Raw genomic sequence first — 17,974 nt, 5'->3', positions numbered from 1 at the left:
CCTTTACGCTGCACTGTAAGTGTTCTCTTTTAAGTAAAGACAAGAGTCACTGACCATTAAGGCACATATAAACCTATAGTAGGCTGCGTTGTGGTTTGATGCGCTGTGATTTTCATCGAGGAGTCCTGTGCCACACCTCCAACCAGTTTAGAAGCGCCGGCCTCAAACTGCTGTCAGACGTTTCTTGTTGCAGCAGTTGATGGTGCTCTCCCCACGACTAGGCTGCCATGCTGTAGATTGTTCACCAAATTGCCCTTAGCATTTAGGAGGCACACGACAGGTCTCCGCCTTTCCTGGCTTCACATTCAGCGCGTCTCCCCACTTCGCAAGTCATTAAAATGCCCGACGCGTTTCTGGGAATCACTCCCGTCATCAGGGGCTGCCATCAGCGAGACTCGTTCGTGCAGCGATGTATTCTGGGCTTTTTTATTCATTCAAGTCCCAACAGTAGGCGTGTGCTAAGTGCGCCGTCATACTGAGTTTGGCTGGGATTTGTAGTCCTTTACGCTGCACTGTAAGTGTTCTCTTTTAAGTAAAGACAAGAGTCACTGACCATTAAGGCACATATAAACCTATAGTAGGCTGCGTTGTGGTTTGATGCGCTGTGATTTTCATCGAGGAGTCCTGTGCCACACCTCCAACCAGTTTAGAAGCGCCGGCCTCAAACTGCTGTCAGACGTTTCTTGTTGCAGCAGTTGATGGTGCTCTCCCCACGACTAGGCTGCCGTGCTGTAGATTGTTCACCAAATTGCCCTTAGCATTTAGGAGGCACACGACAGGTCTCCGACTTTCCTGGCTTCACATTCAGCGCGTCTCCCCACTTCGCAAGTCATTAAAATGCCCGACGCGTTTCTGGGAATCACTCCCGTCATCAGGGGCTGCCATCAGCGAGACTCGTTCGTGCAGTGATGTATTCTGGGCTTTTTTATTCATTCAAGTCCCAACAGTAGGCGTGTGCTAAGTGCGCCGTCATACTGAGTTTGGCTGGGATTTGTAGTCCTTTACGCTGCACTGTAAGTGTTCTCTTTTAAGTAAAGACAAGAGTCACTGACCATTAAGACACATATAAACCTATAGTAGGCTGCGTTGTGGTTTGATGCGCTGTGATTTTCATTGAGGAGTCCTGTGCCACACCTCCAACCAGTTTAGAAGCGCCGGCCTCAAACTGCTGTCAGACGTTTCTTGTTGCAGCAGTTGATGGTGCTCTCCCCACGACTAGGCTGCCGTGCTGTAGATTGTTCACCAAATTGCCCTTAGCATTTAGGAGGCACACAACAGGTCTCCGCCTTTCCTGGCTTCACATTCAGCGCGTCTCCCCACTTCGCAAGTCATTAAAATGCCCGACGCGTTTCTGGGAATCACTCCCGTCATCAGGGGCTGCCATCAGCGAGACTCGTTCGTGCAGCGATGTATTCTGGGCTTTTTTATTCATTCAAGTCCCAACAGTAGGCGTGTGCTAAGTGCGCCGTCATACTGAGTTTGGCTGGGATTTGTAGTCCTTTACGCTGCACTGTAAGTGTTCTCTTTTAAGTAAAGACAAGAGTCACTGACCATTAAGGCACATATAAACCTATAGTAGGCTGCGTTGTGGTTTGATGCGCTGTGATTTTCATCGAGGAGTCCTGTGCCACACCTCCAACCAGTTTAGAAGCGCCGGCCTCAAACTGCTGTCAGACGTTTCTTGTTGCAGCAGTTGATGGTGCTCTCCCCACGACTAGGCTGCCGTGCTGTAGATTGTTCACCAAATTGCCCTTAGCATTTAGGAGGCACACGACAGGTCTCCGCCTTTCCTGGCTTCACATTCAGCGTGTCTCCCCACTTCGCAAGTCATTACAATGCCCGACGCGTTTCTGGGAATCACTCCCGTCATCAGGGGCTGCCATCAGCGAGACTCGTTCGTGCAGCGATGTATTCTGGGCTTTTTCATTCATTCAAGTCCCAACAGTAGGCGTGTGCTAAGTGCGCCGTCATACTGAGTTTGGCTGGGATTTGTAGTCCTTTACGCTGCACTGTAAGTGTTCTCTTTTAAGTAAAGACAAGAGTCACTGACCATTAAGGCACATATAAACCTATAGTAGGCTGCGTTGTGGTTTGATGCGCTGTGATTTTCATCGAGGAGTCCTGTGCCACACCTCCAACCAGTTTAGAAGCGCCGGCCTCAAACTGCTGTCAGACGTTTCTTGTTGCAGCAGTTGATGGTGCTCTCCCCACGACTAGGCTGCCGTGCTGTAGATTGTTCACCAAATTGCCCTTAGCATTTAGGAGGCACACGACAGGTCTCCGCCTTTCCTGGCTTCACATTCAGCGCGTCTCCCCACTTCGCAAGTCATTAAAATAACCGACACGTTTCTGGGAATCACTCCCGTCATCAGGGGCTGCCATCAGCGAGACTCGTTCGTGCAGCGATGTATTCTGGCCTTTTTTATTCATTCAAGTCCCAACAGTAGGCGTGTGCTAAGTGCGCCGTCATACTGAGTTTGGCTGGGATTTGTAGTCCTTTACGCTGCACTGTAAGTGTTCTCTTTTAAGTAAAGACAAGAGTCACTGACCATTAAGGCACATATAAACCTATAGTAGGCTGCGTTGTGGTTTGATGCGCTGTGATTTTCATTGAGGAGTCCTGTGCCACACCTCCAACCAGTTTAGAAGCGCCGGCCTCAAACTGCTGTCAGACGTTTCTTGTTGCAGCAGTTGATGGTGCTCTCCCCACGACTAGGCTGCCGTGCTGTAGATTGTTCACCAAATTGCCCTTAGCATTTAGGAGGCACACGACAGGTCTCCGCCTTTCCTGGCTTCACATTCAGCGCGTCTCCCCACTTCGCAAGTCATTAAAATGCCCGACGCGTTTCTGGGAATCACTCCCGTCATCAGGGGCTGCCATCAGCGAGACTCGTTCATGCAGCGATGTATTCTGGGCTTTTTTATTCATTCAAGTCCCAACAGTAGGCGTGTGCTAAGTGCGCCGTCATACTGAGTTTGGCTGGGATTTGTAGTCCTTTACGCTGCACTGTAAGTGTTCTCTTTTAACTAAAAACAAGAGTCACTGACCATTAAGGCACATATAAACCTATAGTAGGCTGCGTTGTAGTTTGATGCGCTGTGATTTTCATCGAGGAGTCCTGTGCCACACCTCCAACCAGTTTAGAAGCGCCGGCCTCAAACTGCTGTCAGACGTTTCTTGTTGCAGCAGTTGATGGTGCTCTCCCCACGACTAGGCTGCCGTGCTGTAGATTGTTCACCAAATTGCCCTTAGCATTTAGGAGGCACACGACAGGTCTCCGCCTTTCCTGGCTTCACATTCAGCCTGTCTCCCCACTTCTCAAGTCATTACAATGCCCGACGCGTTTCTGGGAATCACGCCCGTCATCAGGGGCTGCCATCAGCGAGACTCGTTCGTGCAGCGATGTATTCTGGGCTTTTTTATTCATTCAAGTCCCAACAGTAGGCGTGTGCTAAGTGCGCCGTCATACTGAGTTTGGCTGGGATTTGTAGTCCTTTACGCTGCACTGTAAGTGTTCTCTTTTAAGTAAAGACAAGAGTCACTGACCATTAAGGCACATATAAACCTATAGTAGGCTGCGTTGTGGTTTGATGCGCTGTGATTTTCATCGAGGAGTCCTGTGCCACACCTCCAACCAGTTTAGAAGCGCCGGCCTCAAACTGCTGTCAGACGTTTCTTGTTGCAGCAGTTGATGGTGCTCTCCCCACGACTAGGCTGCCGTGCTGTAGATTGTTCACCAAATTGCCCTTAGCATTTAGGAGGCACACGACAGGTCTCCGCCTTTCCTGGCTTCACATTCAGCGCGTCTCCCCACTTCGCAAGTCATTAAAACGCCCGACACGTTTCTGGGAATCACTCCCGTCATCAGGGGCTGCCATCAGCGAGACTCGTTCGTGCAGCGATGTATTCTGGGCTTTTTTATTCATTCAAGTCCCAACAGTAGGCGTGTGCTAAGTGCGCCGTCATACTGAGTTTGGCTGGGATTTGTAGTCCTTTACGCTGCACTGTAAGTGTTCTCTTTTAAGTAAAGACAAGAGTCACTGACCATTAAGGCACATATAAACCTATAGTAGGCTGCGTTGTGGTTTGATGCGCTGTGATTTTCATTGAGGAGTCCTGTGCCACACCTCCAACCAGTTTAGAAGCGCCGGCCTCAAACTGCTGTCAGACGTTTCTTGTTGCAGCAGTTGATGGTGCTCTCCCCACGACTAGGCTGCCGTGCTGTAGATTGTTCACGAAATTGCCCTTAGCATTTAGGAGGCACACGACAGGTCTCCGCCTTTCCTGGCTTCACATTCAGCGCGTCTCCCCACTTCGCAAGTCATTAAAATGCCCGACGCGTTTCTGGGAATCACTCCCGTCATCAGGGGCTGCCATCAGCGAGACTCGTTCATGCAGCGATGTATTCTGGGCTTTTTTATTCATTCAAGTCCCAACAGTAGGCGTGTGCTAAGTGCGCCGTCATACTGAGTTTGGCTGGGATTTGTAGTCCTTTACGCTGCACTGTAAGTGTTCTCTTTTAAGTAAAGACAAGAGTCACTGACCATTAAGGCACATATAAACCTATAGTAGGCTGCGTTGTGGTTTGATGCGCTGTGATTTTCATCGAGGAGTCCTGTGCCACACCTCCAACCAGTTTAGAAGCGCCGGCCTCAAACTGCTGTCAGACGTTTCTTGTTGCAGCAGTTAATGGTGCTCTCCCCACGACTATGTATATATATATATATATATATATATATATATATATATCTCTTTCCACCAACGCTGGTTAAAGAGTCACGCTGTCACGGGCGGTCTCGCTATAGCCACCAGCAGGCTACTATATTCACTCTACCAATCTTTCACAGTAAGAAGAAAACGAGACACCCAGAGCTTCAATTCGAGGATTTATTTGGCAGATGAACAAATCTCCACGACGCGTTTCGCCATTACGGCTTGGTCACGCTCATCTCGTGGTGCTGACAGCCATTTTTAAAACCCAACACCCAGTGCATATGGATTCCATCACGGAAACATGGCGGACATCTTGTAACATGTTTTTACACCCGACAATTCATCAATTTTGTTGTTTCAAATACCGTCTTTTGACATCTTACGATACCAATACATAAATATATATGTTTCTCATATTGTATCATCGTAGTAATATACACTCGAGTCCAATCATTATTTGTAAAATATATATACACAATTACATTGTCATGTGCGGATCTTGTTTATTGTGGGTTACGATGTCCTAATGTTATTATATCATACAAAATTCAAAGCATATATCATACATCCCACTTTAAGTTACTAGCGAACAAAACTGAATGCTATTGGTTGACTTTTTAGTAGCTTAGCAACACAAAAATAATGCTGTCAAACCTACGGGTTTCCATATAATGAAACAGGGCACGAATCTTTACCGTTCCAAGACCATTCAATACGGTAAATCCAAATGTGATATAACCCAAGTGGGCGTACAATCACCGAATTATAAAGTAATATCGTACTGTGTTGCCCCATAGTACACCAATGTTGCTTCGCAGATTATTGTGCCCGAGTGGGCATATTCCTACATCAACCAAGATAATGTCCTAGTGGGTTCTTCAATAGTTATAAATGCGTCAATACAATGTGGCGAATGTCCAACATGAAATTCACCCACATATGTCCATTATACATGTCTTTACCGCACAGACATCCAAGTCCTTCAACTGTCCCGTTATGTGTGAAATCTAAAAATAAAATTGTTACATTTAAAATCAAGAAAGCCGAGGACAAACATTCAGTTTGATATTTCATTCATATAAATGTATTGACAGTTCTTCTGTGATATTCAACCCTTTAAGTGCCAGACATGCAAAGTCCACAATATATTTGGACTCTAACTTTCTGAGGGACAATTCACGATTGCCTCCTCTCAATCCTAGATCGACACTGTCAATCACCACCAACTGTACAAGTTTTTCATTTTGCATATGCATTGCTGTGAAATGTCTGGCAACTGGATATAATTTGTTGTTGTTATGTATGGCACGTAAGTGTTCCAGCACTCTTTTCTTTGCAGGATGTTTTGTGCTACCCACGTACCATTTGTTGCAAGGACAGATCAGTATGTATACACTGTAGGGGGTGTTACATGTCAATCGTTTGCGAATAGTAAACTCTCTGTTAGTATTGGGAATCATTAAGGATTTACAGACTCTACTGAACTTGCAAGCCTTGCACTTGCGGCAACATCTGAAGCCTACAACTTCTTGATCTTTTGAAGTTATTTTTGAGGTTACGTAGTTATGGCTAAGTTCATCTCTAAGTGATTTTCCTTTCCGGAACGCAATTTGGGGATTGCCATTTAGATATTTTTTGAGATAACTGTCTGTTTGTAAAACATGCCAGAGTTTTTTAAAAACCTTACGTACCTCATATGTCTGACCTGAGAAAGTGGTTATAAAGTGGTTATAAATCTTACGCTATCTGTTTCCTCTATCTCAGTTCGAGGATTCAGTAATTCCTCTCTGTTTTTTACAGCCACTCGTTCTCTCGCTGTACTGATTACTTTTAGGCTGTATCCTCTACATTGGAATCTTTCGCACATAACCCTTTCTTCCTCATGATATGCTTCTTGTGTGCTGCAGTTCGGTTTGGCCCGCAGTAATTCCCCATATGGTATGCTGTACACTAGGCTACGGGGGTGACAACTGTTGGCATTTAAGATGTTGTTGCCCGCTGTCTTTTTTCGAAATAGTCTGGTATTCAACTGATTGTTACTCACTTCTACAATTACATCCAAAAATTCAATTGTTTGATTATGAATGTGTTCTGTCAGTTTCAAATTCAAATGGTTCTGGTTCAGTTTATCTATAAATAATTGCACAGATGCCTCATCTCCACACCAAATGAAAAAAATATCATCTATGTATCTAAGCCACAGGGCAACCTGATCGAACTCTGCCATTTCTCTGACGACCTGCGAAGCAACATTGGTGTACTATGGGGCAACACAGTACGATATTACTTTATAATTCGGTGATTGTACGCCCACTTGGGTTATATCACATTTGGATTTACCGTATTGAATGGTCTTGGAACGGTAAAGATTCGTGCCCTGTTTCATTATATGGAAACCCGTAGGTTTGACAGCATTATTTTTGTGTTGCTAAGCTACTAAGAAGTCAACCAATAGCATTCAGTTTTGTTCGCTAGTAACTTAAAGTGGGATGTATGATATATGCTTTGAATTTTGTATGATATAATAACATTAGGACATCGGATTCGTAACCCACGATAAACAAGATCCGCACATGACAATGTAATTGTGTATATATATTTTACAAATAATGATTGGACTCGAGTGTATATTACTACGATGATACAATATGAGAAACATATATATTTATGTATTGGTATCGTAAGATGTCACAAGACGGTATTTGAAACAACAAAATTGATGAATTGTCGGGTGTAAAAACATGTTACAAGATGTCCGCCATGTTTCCGTGATGGAATCCATATGCACTGGGTGTTGGGTTTTAAAAATGGCTGTCAGCACCACGAGATGAGCGTGACCAAGCCGTAATGGCGAAACGCGTCGTGGAGATTTGTTCATCTGCCAAATAAATCCTCGAATTGAAGCTCTGGGTGTCTCGTTTTCTTCTTACTGTGGAAGATTGGTGGAGTGAATATATATATATATATATATATCAAAACAGCAACTCCACACACGCCATTTCCAATCACCCAAGATCGGGGAAGCGAAAAGGGAGAGACGGACCACAGGATCTGGCTTTGGGTTAATGTTTAATGTGCAGGTGAGGCAACTAAGCATGGGCGGATTTAGCGAATCTGGCGTACGCGAACTTGCGTATTTACGGATTCGCAATCCGCAAAATCCGTGAACTCTCGCGAATTTGCGGATTTTTGTGTTTTTTGTGTTCGCAAGGGTTCGCGAGGATTTGTGTGCCAGTTCGCAATTACGAACTTACTTGTCGGCTCGCAACGGCCGCGACTATGTTGTTTCTACGTCTGGTTCATCATCACAGGTTCACAGCACCCTCTGTTTCACCACTGCCACCCTCTGGTACACCCATGCCACCCTCTGGTACATCCTCACTGCCACCCTCTGGTTGGTTTATCACTGTAAATTGTGGGGGTGAAAAAAAGCAAGCACACCTGCCCTGCTTCAACTGCCATGAATTAATTTGGGGTTGATTAATGTGTCAGTGATTTTGAAACTTCCAGTCTGGCTGGCACCTGCTTCCTTCCTTATCTGTAATTTGCTTTCTGTTGCAGTGCAATTTTTTTTTCACAGGACCTTTATGGCCTACTTGTAGCTATTCTATGAGCCTGCTGTTTGGGTCAGAGTAGGGTCATAGAATAGTTGCAAATAGGCAACTGAACTCTGGAGGGGCCCCTCAGGAAGCACTAGAGTGAATGGTTACTAATGTTAAGATTGAACTTTTGCACCTGCTGATTGCTTTCAATTCTGCAAAAATCGTTTTTCTGCAATTTCGCGCGATTTGCGGGGCGCGAATCCGTGTGAGATCGATTTCGGAAGCCGAGAATTCGAGCGAATACACGATTTGTTTTTTTTGCGGCGTGTATGTTCGCATGATTTTGTGCGTGTTCGCAAGGCGCTTGTAGCGCTACGTTTGCGAAGTTACCCTAGCGGTCGTACATGGGCGCGGCCATCTTGTTTGCGTGACGTAATTCCGTTTCCGGCCGCTATGTGTAATCTCGCAAAGTATGCGGCTCGCTAGTACAATTTCGCGCGTGATCGCGAGGAAAATCTCGCGCGAACTTACCCACGCGGTCGTGAACGGGCGCGGCCATCTTGTTTCTCATTCATTGCTATGGTTCTGGGCATGCTCTCTGTATCCTTTCTTAATCTCTGCCATCCTTTGCTTTTTTGAATTTTTTTTAATCTATTTTACTTATTATCTATCCCTCTATTTTTCTAGCTCTATATTTTTGTGTTTTCTGCTACTTTTTGTTAATTTTGAACTACTTTTTTAAACGCTTTTCTTTTCTTCTTCCCTGTTCTATTTCTTCTTTCTTATTTTGCTTCCTTTCTGCCCAGACCATGGCAAAGGGAGCCGGGAAGAAGCCCGCAAAGGGGAAGGGTCCCGCACCCTGTGCCCGGCTCCCGTGCGGGCGTTTGAGGGGGGAGACAGTGATAACTCGGGAGATTTTTAGTGCGGAGGAGGTGGCCGCACTAATATTTCACGTCCAGCGCCGCCTCCCCAAGACCATCATGGGAGGCGGCAAGATCGCAACCGGCTACGGCATCCGGGAGCGCCGGAAGCGGTGGGAGAAGGTGTGCCGGGCCATGTTTAAACTCTCTGGGGTCGGGCGCACTTATAACCAGGCCCCCCACCGCTGGACGGATGTCATGGACCGGGAACGTGACTTGCTGGACGTGCTTGGCGTAGAGATCCCCGGGCTTGGTGAGTAGTAGTAGCTATTTCTAGCTATTTCATCACTACTCTGTTTTATCCGGCTCTGTTATTTGCAAATGTTTGTTTTTTACCAAGAGCAATAATGCTGCCGATTACATTGTAGGTAATTTATATTTGAAAATCTTCTATGCATTTCAGGTGCACTGCTCTCCTTCTCAGTAGCCTTGCTACTATGCTTATTTGTTTTGTATTTTGTGTTCATTTCATTGGCCTGAGAAATTATGTATGAGTGTAGTGTAAAGAAATGCGTAATGCTAGACACTAAGGGTCATATTTTCAATTACCGGCGCATCCCTGCAAAGTAGCAGGGATGCGCCAGTAATTGTGCGCCATGCCACCACCACCCATGGACCCAAAACGTCACAGAAGCCTTACGTATCTGTGCCGTAAAGGCGGCGCATTGCTGGAGTTGCGTGCCAACGATGGCCCAGCTCTGGGGTGCCCGATCTCCCCAATGCTGCATCAAGCCGTACGTCGGCTTCAAGCAGGCGCAGGGTTTGAGTCACGCATCATTGTCCTAAAAGTGACTGATTGACATCTTGTAGATTTCCCTCAGCCACTTTTAGGATTCGTTCCTGCGCAGGAACGCCCTCCCTTGCGCCGGAACGCCCCCTGATGGCGCAGGGCTTTACAACGTGATGCATCTCCCATATGCGTCACTTTGTTAATATACGCCGCACCATGGCGCCTCTTTTGTTCTGCCACTGCGTCACAAAAGTCACGCAACAATGGAGCAAAAGAGCCGCAAGGGGCTTGAAAATCAGCCCCTACAGACTCAAGTCCAGTCCTTCCTTTAGACACATGGCTATAAGAAGAAATAGTGGTGGTGGTCGGTGGATTTATAGTTTGAGTATTCACTGATCTGCAAGCACGATGGACTTTGTCTGTCACTTCGCGTGCTGCGGACTGCTGCCTGCCAGGCCAAGGTAAACCTTTTTAGTAGTCTGTTTAGTGAGTTACATAGGAACTTTGAAAGTCAACGGTCCGCAAATCAAGCAATACTAATAACATAGTATACCACATGAGATCGGTCAATATATCCCGTGGAATAGTTGTCTATCTATTTGCTATTTCGCCAAAATATTTTGTATTGTTATTTTGAAATGTTTGATTTGCTTGACAAATATCATCCATGTTTTCTGGTCTTTCTTTCTTTCATGTTGTACATCAGCTCCCCCCAGGGGCAAGAGGACACAGGAGGAGGAGGAGGGTGCTGTTCAGGATGCAGGCCAGGATCGGGCAGGCGAGGGCTCCTTTGCTGGCCCCAGTAAGTTTTAATTTTAATATAGAGTACCTATTTTTTCCTAGCGTTCCTCATTCGATTTTTTCTAAATCGTCTTTGATCTTCTTGTAGACTGGATCTAAATTCTTATCCTGCCTCGACTATGACTCCCTGTGGTATTACTAGATTATTCTTATTAGTCTGTCTGTGTAGCTAACTAAGATTGCACATTTGGCAATTCCATTGGACTCCCATTCTAGTCAGCAATAGCTCTATGCACTGAGTGCAGTCCTCTGGGATTGTCCATAATGTCTTTTGAAGTCTTCGAAATGTTTATGCTTTGACAATTGCCAACAATAAAAAGGTGAATGACCACCAAGAAAGAATAAGATACTACTTTACTTTTGGTTTGGATACTAGGACAATCCATTCTACTACTGTTGCAGGGACAAATCTGCACAAACAGAACTATGGACACGAAATAATGCAATAAATTATTACATTGTATTTAGTTTTTTTCACATTTCTTTATTCCTCCTAGACCAAATATTATATAGTAGTGAGTGGTGTATTCTAACATTCTTAAATGTACTTTGTAGGTGGAACATCTGGTGGCGGGGCCAGCGCGGAGGTGGTGGTGTTGGACGAGGACTCTGGGGAGGAGGCGGTGCAAGTGCCGGACGTTCCTGTGAGGGTTCACACGGTGGTGGCGGGAAGAGGTAAGCTATATATTCCTTACTTATTGAGATTGAAGACTGCATAGTGTGCTTTCTGCACGGGTGTATTATAAATCAACCAGGTAGTAGCCTCCTCTAAATGTACTTCGACTTAGCTGTGAAGTTTTTGTCGAGAAGAATCCCAATAAGATCTGAGATGAACTTGATGTATGGGATGACCGAAAAGCGAAAGAAGGGTGTAAGTAAGTGTGGAAGGACGAGAAATTTAATGATGGCTGGCAAAGAAGAATGATATGTGTTTGCATGGTCCCCGAGGTGGCTGGGAAGGAAAGAACATGGTATGGTGCATGGCTGGGTGAATGATGAAGCAAGGATGGGTGGAAGGAGAACAGCCTGGGTGGGTGAAACAGAAACTGTATGTGTGCGCATATACTTTGAATGGATGGATGCCTGGATCATGGTATTATCTGACTCTTAGATAGCATATGTGTATCTAGAGAGAGTAGAGGGTCACTGGATGAACTATGTGTTACCTTGAAGAGCATGTAACACCACACCCGCACGTCCGTTCCAGTGTAGGAAAGGCAAGGAAAAGAAGTTGTAATTTTGTCCAAATACTATCATGAATAGTAGCAGTAGTTTGTATTGCAACTGCAAGCACAGCATATATCCGGTTCTTACGGTGGACACTCCCTACCTCTCTTAATAACTTTAGTTTAGTAGTAGTACGTCATTCATGTGTGGGTGTATCACTGTTCACTCAATAATAAGCAAAGCACCTAAAGTCATCCCATATGTCATCAAATACATCCCATGTGAAGTGATAGATAATCAAATTATTTAGCTTCTTCATTTTCCTTTTCTAGTACTCATTTGCACTGTAGGCTAAAAGCTAAATTAATTAAGCAGTAGCCCTTGTAACAGAGTATTCTCAGTGCCACCCGTAATAGAAAAGTAAGAGCTTCACCACCTGCATGTACTGGACCGGTACAGTAACGCAAGTCTGTCTCACTCATCATGGTGTGCGTCTGTTTTTCTCGGGTGCAAGTTCACTGCGCTGGCATTATGCCGGCTTGCATAAGATAACGTACCAATTTTCCTAAACAAGAGAGAAGAAGAAGAAGAAGAAGAAGACTGGTGGACTGTCATAGTCGACTGTAATGGAAGTCCATAGTGCTCGTAGAATTAGTTCCTTAAACTCCCACTAATGTTAGAGCAAGGATGAAGAAGTGGGAGGTTAGATAGATACTGTCCTCAATAGTTATGTTCTGTGCTTTCAATTTGCTACTTGTGCTGTGACACAACTTTGTGCTCAATCACTTTGTGTTATTAATCTTAAGGAGCATTGGTTACAGACTATGTCTTTCTTTCTTCATATAGTTGCTCCTTCCAAATCAACTTGACCATCACGGAGGGAGCAGGCTCGAGTGGCCCGGCAACGGAGGCTGGATGCCACTGTCGCCGAATATCAGCGGCTGGTGGCCCTGGAGGAGGAGGACACGCAGTCAACCGGTACGACAACAACAACATCTACTGGGACAGCTGCATCCTCCTCCGTGCCCCCACGGGCTGCCAGCCAGCGCAGTGCTCCAGCGGTACGGAGCCGGGCTACCAAAGCCAACCGCCACCGCCGAGCAGCAAAGACACCAGCTGCCCCCCACAGGAGTTGCAAGGCACGCCAGCGCCGCTTATCCCTAAGAGTGTCCTACCTGGAGCAGGAGGTCCATACCTACAAGAACTTGGTGGAGGGCCTCCGCTTCGACCATGCCACCCTCTGCAAGGAGTATGATGCCCTGGCCGCTAAAGTCAACAGCACCCTCCCGTAGTGTAGTGTCCCTTGCCCCTTTTTTAGAGACTTTTGGGGGGTGGGAATTGGGAGTTGGGTTGTGGGACTTTTGAAGGACAATCGTTGGGGTTAGGGAGGGTCTTGCGGGAGATTATTTTGTTAGGGCTAGTAAAATATACTTTTTGAAACTTTATCTGACCATACCTGTTTTTTACTGCTTTTGAGTCTGGTGGGTGGGGGTTTAACAGTAAGTTTTTTTCCTGAGGAGTCCTAGGACTTTAGTAGTACTACAGTCAATCTCTCGTCTATTCCTAATACTCCATTATACTACCTCCCACCAAACGCTTATCTTACCTGTAATTTGTGTTTGAAAGTAGGGCTAGTCCCAGGGCTGGCTCCACAGGAAATGGCGATTAAGGTTGGCAATCCTGGGCGGATTAAATGTCCTCATTGCGGTGGTACTAGTGGTGTGACACAGTGGCAGTTGCATGCATATGGAAAAAAAGAAAATGAAACCTGGTTTGTCCTTACTATAGCATTACAACGGTACGATAGAGAATATAGGAGGTGACAGTTCACTAGAACAGTGCCACACAGAGCCTAACAAATGGTAAAGTAGAAAGTATAACTACTACTTGTTTTGAATTTCTTTGACATTGGCTACTACTACAAGAAATAGTACTGAAGCTAGCTGAGTAAGTCTAGAATACATCCTCGGATTCCTTCACCAGCCTGTTGCTATGACCTTATCCCCCCCAGCAAGTGTGTGGAATTATTGATGTCATTTAGTCACACATCAAGCAAAACCACACAGCCCGGGGGGAGACGGTTAGGGTTTTGAAAATGGATGGGAATGGGGGTTTCTTTTTGGGTAGGTTTTGTTGAGAGAAAAAAAAAGCACAGCATTGACAAACAGGAATTGAAGATAAAGAAATCTTTGGGTACATGGCTAAATCTTTTGAACACTAAGTGCCTCTCACAGAGTAAGTGATCCCCCCTTTCCCACCATGGATTTTCTTCAAGTCACTTGCAACAAAAATTACACATTCCCACGAGTGCTCTAAAACCCCAGAACTCAGTTGCAAAAACCAAGAACACCCCGAAACACATGCAATCCTGCTGCTAGGGCTAACCCTAACGAACCCTAAGTTACAAAAAGTACCAAAACCTTTTTCATCATGGATGTTGTTAAAAGCAGTTTTCTCCGGTATTAGACCTTCCCAGCAATGGCCGCAGAGCCGTCAACCCAGGCGAAAACAAGTAGAAGACCCCCAAACTGCCAAAAAGCAAAAGTACAAAAATGTGGACTTTGTCACTTTTGTGAAAATTTGCCAAATCACTCCGCGCGCGCTCTGCAACTAGGCCCTAACTCCCCTCTGCCTCAATGGATTTCCTTCAAACCTCTTACTATCTAAACTATCCATACCCAGTAGTGCTCACAGGCCCCAAAACCCACCCACAAACACCAGGAAGCCCCCCAAACAGACCCCTGAAAACGCTACATTGAGCAAAAAGTCAGAAAAGGCAAAACCTTTTTTCCTCATGAATGTTGTTTAAACCAGTTTTCTCCGGTATTAGACCTTCCCAGCAATGGCCCCAGAGCCGTCAACCCAGGCGAAAACAAGTAGAAGACCCCCAAACTGCCAAAAAGCAAAAGTACAAAAATGTGGACTGTCACTTTTGTGAAAATTTGCCAAATCACTCCGCGCGCGGTCTGCAGCTAGGCCCTAACTCCCCTCTGCCTCCATGGATTTCCTTCAAACCTCTTGCTATCTAAACTATCCATACCCAGTAGTGCTCCCAGGCCCCGAAACCCACCCACAAACACCAGGAAGCCCCCCAAACAGACCCCTGAAAACACTACATTGAGCAAAAAGTCAGAAAAGGCAAAACCTTCTTTCCTCATGAATGTTGTTTAAACCAGTTTTCTCCGGTATTAGACCTTCCCAGCAATGGCCCCAGAGCCGTCAACTCAGGCGAAAACAAGTAGAAGACCCCCAAACTGCCAAAAAGCAAAAGTACAAAAATGTAGTCACTTTTGTGAAAATTTGCCAAATCACTCCGCGCGTGCTCTGCAGCTAGGCCCTAACTCCCCTCTGCCTCCATGGATTTCCTTCAAACCTCTTGCTATCTAAACTATTCATACCCAGTAGTGCTCCCAGACCCCGAAACCCACCCACAAACACCAGGAAGCCCCCCAAACAGACCCCTGAAAACGCTACATTGAGCAAAAAGTCAGAAAAGACTAAACCTTTTTTCCTCATGAATGTTGTTTAAACCAGTTTTCTCCGGTATTAGACCTTCCCAGCAATGGCCCCAGAGCCGTCAACTCAGGCGAAAACAAGTAGAAGACCCCCAAACTGCCAAAAAGCAAAAGTACAAAAATGTGGACTGTCACTTTTGTGAAAATTTGCCAAATCACTCAGCGCGCGCTCTGCAGCTAGGCCCTAACTCCCCTCTGCCTCCATGGATTTCCTTCAAACCTCTTGCTATCTAAACTATCCATACCCAGTAGTGCTCCCAGGCCCCGAAACCCACCCACAAACACCAGGAAGCCCCCCAAACAGACCCCTGAAAACGCTACATTGAGCAAAAAGTCAGAAAAGGCAAAACCTTTTTTCCTCATGTATGTTGTTTAAACCAGTTTTCTCCGGTATTAGACCTTCCCAGCAATGGCCCCAGAGCCGTCAACCCAGGCGAAAACAAGTAGAAGACCCCCAAACTGCCAAAAAGCAAAAGTACAAAAATGTAGTCACTTTTGTGAAAACTTGCCAAATCACTCCGCGCGCGCTCTGCAGCTAGGCCCTAACTCCCCTCTGCCTCCATGGATTTCCTTCAAACCTCTTGCTATCTAAACTATCCATACCCAGTAGTGCTCCCAGGCCCCGAAACCCACCCACAAACACCAGGAAGCCCCCCAAACAGACCCCTGAAAACACTACATTGAGCAAAAAGTCAGAAAAGGCTAAACCTTTTTTCCTCATGAATGTTGTTTAAACCAGTTTTCTCCGGTATTAGACCTTCCCAGCAATGGCCCCAGAGCCGTCAACCCAGGCGAAAACAAGTAGAAGACCCCCAAACTGCCAAAAAGCAAAAGTACAAAAATGTGGACTTTGTCACTTTTGTGAAAATTTGCCAAATCACTCCGCGCGCGCTCTGCAGCTAGGCCCTAACTCCCCTCTGCCTCCATGGATTTCCTTCAAACCTCTTGCTATCTAAACTATCCATACCCAGTAGTGCTCCCAGGCCCCGAAACCCACCCACAAACACCAGGAAGCCCCCCAAACAGACCCCTGAAAACGCTACATTGAGCAAAAAGTCAGAAAAGCCAAAACCTTTTTTCCTCATGAAGGTTGTTTAAACCAGTTTTCTCCGGTATTAGACCTTCCCAGCAATGGCCCCAGAGCCGTCAACTCAGGCGAAAACAAGTAGAAGACCCCCAAACTGCCAAAAAGCAAAAGTACAAAAATGGTAGTCACTTTTGTGAAAATTTGCCAAATCACTCCGCGCGTGCTCTGCAGCTAGGCCCTAACTCCCCTCTGCCTCCATGGATTTCCTTCAAACCTCTTGCTATCTAAACTATTCATACCCAGTAGTGCTCCCAGACCCCGAAACCCACCCACAAACACCAGGAAGCCCCCCAAACAGACCCCTGAAAACGCTACATTGAGCAAAAAGTCAGAAAAGGCTAAACCTTTTTTCCTCATGAATGTTGTTTAAACCAGTTTTCTTCGGTATTAGACCTTCCCAGCAATGGCCCCAGAGCCGCCAACTCAGGCGAAAACAAGTAGAAGACCCCCAAACTGCCAAAAAGCAAAAGTACAAAAATGTGGACTGTCACTTTTGTGAAAATTTGCCAAATCACTCCGCGCGCGCTCTGCAGCTAGGCCCTAACTCCCCTCTGCCTCCATGGATTTCCTTCAAACCTCTTGCTATCTAAACTATCCATACCCAGTAGTGCTCCCAGGCCCCGAAACCCACCCACAAACACCAGGAAGCCCCCCAAACAGACCCCTGAAAACGCTACATTGAGCAAAAAGTCAGAAAAGGCAAAACCTTTTTTCCTCATGTATGTTGTTTAAACCAGTTTTCTCCGGTATTAGACCTTCCCAGCAATGGCCCCAGAGCCGTCAACCCAGGCGAAAACAAGTAGAAGACCCCCAAACTGCCAAAAAGCAAAAGTACAAAAATGTAGTCACTTTTGTGAAAACTTGCCAAATCACTCCCCGCGCGCTCTGCAGCTAGGCCCTAACTCCCCTCTGCCTCCATGGATTTCCTTCAAACCTCTTGCTATCTAAACTATCCATACCCAGTAGTGCTCCCAGGCCCCGAAACCCACCCACAAACACCAGGAAGCCCCCCAAACAGACCCCTGAAAACGCTACATTGAGCAAAAAGTCAGAAAAGGCAAAACCTTTTTTCCTCATGAAGGTTTTTTAAACCAGTTTTCTCCGGTATTAGACCTTCCCAGCAATGGCCCCAGAGCGCTCAACCCAGGCGAAAACAAGTAGAAGACCCCCAAACTGCCAAAAAGCAAAAGTACAAAAATTTGGACTTTGTCACTTTTGTGAAAATTTGCCAAATCACTCCGCGCGCGCTCTGCAGCTAGGCCCTAACTCCCCTCTGCCTCCATGGATTTCCTTCAAACCTCTTGCTATCTAAACTATCCATACCCAGTAGTGCTCCCAGGCCCCGAAACCCACCCACAAACACCAGGAAGCCCCCCAAACAGACCCCTGAAAACGCTACATTGAGCAAAAAGTCAGAAAAGGCAAAACCTTTTTTCCTCATGAATGTTGTTTAAACCAGTTTTCTCCGGTATTAGACCTTCCCAGCAATGGCCCCAGA

This window comes from Lissotriton helveticus, chromosome 9 (assembly GCF_964261635.1).
Source record: "Lissotriton helveticus chromosome 9, aLisHel1.1, whole genome shotgun sequence".
In the NCBI taxonomy this organism is placed as follows: Eukaryota; Metazoa; Chordata; class Amphibia; order Caudata; family Salamandridae; genus Lissotriton; species Lissotriton helveticus.
Note: the sequence above shows the minus strand (reverse complement) of the source record.